Source organism: Elaeis guineensis, chromosome 9, assembly GCF_000442705.2.
Source record: "Elaeis guineensis isolate ETL-2024a chromosome 9, EG11, whole genome shotgun sequence".
Taxonomy (NCBI): domain Eukaryota; kingdom Viridiplantae; phylum Streptophyta; class Magnoliopsida; order Arecales; family Arecaceae; genus Elaeis; species Elaeis guineensis.
Window position 1 is genome coordinate 27,299,695 of NC_026001.2, and position 3,558 is coordinate 27,303,252.

Below are 3,558 nucleotides of genomic sequence, written 5' to 3' on the forward strand. Positions count from 1 at the left end.
AAGAAAGATGCATCCGGTATTATAGAAAATGAAGATACTATGCAAGGAATCCAAAAAGGATATAGATGTCATTATGATGAAACTTTTGTTTCTTTTTGGAATATAAGAAAAAGGGATTCACGTGAATTTGATCTGGGCGGTTTCACGTGATTCAAATGCTTTGGCGCGCGTAAATTCTTTGGCGCGTGAACACCCGCGCGCGGGACGCGGCGTGGACGCGCGGGACGCGGCGTGGACGCACGGGGACGGGCGTGGACGCGCGGGGACGGGCGCGGATGCGGGACGGGCGCTGATGCGGGCACGGGTGCAGCATCTCGCGGGTGTGGGCGCACTGCAGACAAATTCAAAATAAGGAAAAAAATAATATTTAGAAATGTTTTGAAAGATTTGTATTTTTTTAGTCCCACATCAAAAAATCATGTAAAACTCCTCCCTCCTAACACCTATAAAAAGACTTTTGTACTCTCATTGAAGGGGGAGCCCAGAAATTCTTCTAAAGCCTTGCATAGAGGAACAGAAAGGGACTACTTCATGAGCAGCTAGGCTAGCAGTCTCGAGAGTGGAGAAGAAATTTTGTAACGACACAGAGATGGTTTATTGTTTTAAACTTTTCTATATTTCTTTATATGCAATAAAGATTATGCTTTTTATTTAAATTGTCATGAGTTCTTTATTTGCTCCCTATCATATGCTTTTATTTATGCTTTCTTGTTAGATTAATATTAGGAACAACTTTTACTTTTCGGAGACGCGTCGTGATCTACGGATACGGGGCGTGCCGAGGAAAGAAAAGTTGTGTACCTAGTCTTTCCGGAGACGCACCGTGATCTACGGGTACGGAGCGTGCCGAGGAAAGATAGGTATTTTTCCTAAGATTAATCACATCTATTTAGTTAAAAAAGAGATACAACTCTGCTAGTGCAAATTAATTCAAAACTCCCGAGCTCTTTTTATTTTTTAATTACCTCAATTTTACGATAATTTATTTTCTAAATCAAAAACAACGCTTCTTTCTTTTACCTTGCAATTTCAATTTAGCCCAAGATCCCTGAGGATACGATCTCGACTCATCCTACCTACATAGTGAGTAGAGTTACTTTTGGTGCTATCAACGACTACGCACCAAATTTTGGCACCGTTGCCGGGGATCTTGGCACGGTTGAATTGAAAAAAAAAAAAAATTTGAAAAAAAAAATTTTTTTTTAATTTTTTTTTTAAAAAAAAAAAAATACTTTTCAGTTTTTATTTCTCGTTTTAAATTTTTTTTTTTTTTCAGTGCTTTCTAGCTAAATAATCTTATTTGCATAATTACAGAATTACCTTGCATAACTAATTTACTATTTAGAATTTTGCTTCTTAGAATAATTTGCTACTTTTCATAGCCCAGTAATTTATTGCTTTTTAGACTTAATCACTTAAATTTATTTTCTTGCAAAACTAAAAAAAAAAAATTAAAAAAAATATATATATATATATATAAAAAGATAAAATTATATATAAAAAAAAAAACCACTGACATTTCATAACACTTAACTAAAATAGCGTAACCTCAAATATAAAAATTTCTAACCTGATTGGACACCTTGTTTCCTTGCATTGCATCTCCATAATTGATCTTAAGGGCAATAACCCATTAACCAGATAAGGTGGGGATTTGATCACCCTTCCTTGGCCCACAAATCACTCCCTTGCATTTGCATAACCTAGACCTTAATTTAAAATCAACTAGACGTCAACCCTAGGAATTTCGAGCTCAATAGGATAAGAAAGCTCTAGAGTTGAACCGAGTGCGGATTGGTTAATTGCTCGGTGTCTAAGGCAAGTGGTTAAAGAAAGTGGTTTTCAATTGATTCCGTTGACTGACCTGGCCAACTTAGTTGGTGTCTAAAGAAAGCAACGAGCAGGAAACCTCCCACATCTTACGCTTACCTGACCGAGTCAGTTAGTCAGTCTTGAGCTTGGAGTGCTCAAAAGCAATCTTGAAAGTTAGGAGCTGTCTAGATCTAAGTTAACCTTAGGATAGAGAGTCTATGATTGTTTAAGTTGATTGCAATTAACATCTAAACATTAATTAATTTCTCCCTTTTCATAGATTTAAGGTTCTTAGGTTCTTCTCTTTAGATTTTCTTCATTCTTTTCTCACTTTATTATAAAAATATATATTTTTAAAAAAAAAAAAAAAATTCTGTGTGTGCTCTACAGTATAATTGTAAGGTGTATGCTTGGCCGTAGATCGTTACGATCAGAAATCCAACCTTTTGATCCAGAAATAGAAAGAACCTTTAGAGCCTACAGACATAAAAAGATGGACCGAAATCAGGAGAATGATCCACCCAAGCAATTGAAGGAGTACTTTACTCCTTCCACATATACCTACTCTCCTTGTATTCAAGTACCCCCAGTGGAGGCCACTCAATATGAAATTAAGTCCAGTATAATCCAAATGTTACCTTCATTTTATGGACTTAGTAATGAAGACCCTTATAAACATCTTGAAGAATTTCTTGAGATATGCTCAACTGTCAAAATTCACAACTTCTCCGATGATGCTCTTAGGTTGAAATTATTTCCTTTTTCACTTAAGGACAAAGCCAAATACTGGCTACATACTTTGGATTCCATGACTATATCAACCTGGGACCAGCTACAAGGAGAGTTTCTCAAGAAATATTTTCCCATAGGAAAAACGAATCAAATAAGGAAAGCCATAACTAGTTTTTCCCAATTAGATGGAGAAATGTTTCATGAAACATGGAAAAGATTAAAGGATCTTATTAGAAAATATCCCCACCATGCTGTACCCAAGTGGCAGTTAATCCAATGTTTTTATGATGGACTCTCTGAAAGACATCGACAAATGGTCGATGCATCATGCGGTGGGACATTTATGCTGAAAAGTGAGGATGAGGCATGGCAACTGTTTGAAATTTTAAGTGAAAATTCATTACATCATATGTCTGCCTCCATTAGAGATAAACCCATGTTAAACTCAAAAAGAGGTGGAATATATGAAGTAGGAAATGCCATAGATATCCATCAAAAGGTAAATGAACTGTCCCAAAAATTAGATCGTCTTCTAAACACTGGACAATCTCCGATTCCACCTAATCCAATCCAAGAAGTTTGTGCATTGTGTGCAAGTCCAAACCATTTTGTTAGTGAATGCCCAGCCGCACCCCAATTTCCTGAGTTTGTGCACGAACAGGTTCAGCAAGTCCAACAAGCTCGCAGACCAGGAAACGATCCATATTCGAACACTTATAACCCCGGCTGGAGAAACCATCCAAATTTTTCCTGGAGACCACAACCAGTGGTTGGTCCTGCCACACCTCGACCTCAATATCAAGACCCAACATATAGGCATGGACCATACCATCAACTCCAAAATGTTCCTCAACCGTCTACTACTGGTCACAGCTCAGCTTTTGAGGAAAAAGTCCTGAAAGCACTAGAAAGATTAGAAGTCAACACTCAGATCCTTAACTCCCACACACAATCCATTGCTAAGCTAGAGACCCAAATAGGTCAACTAGCGACTGCATTCAGTAGGAGGGAAGA

General features: G+C 37.5%; 1 non-coding gene across 1 annotated transcript; it reads right to left on the reverse strand.

Moving 5' to 3' along the window:
• Nucleotides 1-2,692: 2,692 nt before the first annotated feature.
• Nucleotides 2,693-2,798, reverse strand: LOC140851804 (small nucleolar RNA R71). Its single transcript, XR_012134562.1, has one exon. It is a non-coding gene; the product is annotated as a small nucleolar RNA R71 (small nucleolar RNA).
• Between the last annotated feature and the right edge of the window lie 760 nt (nucleotides 2,799-3,558).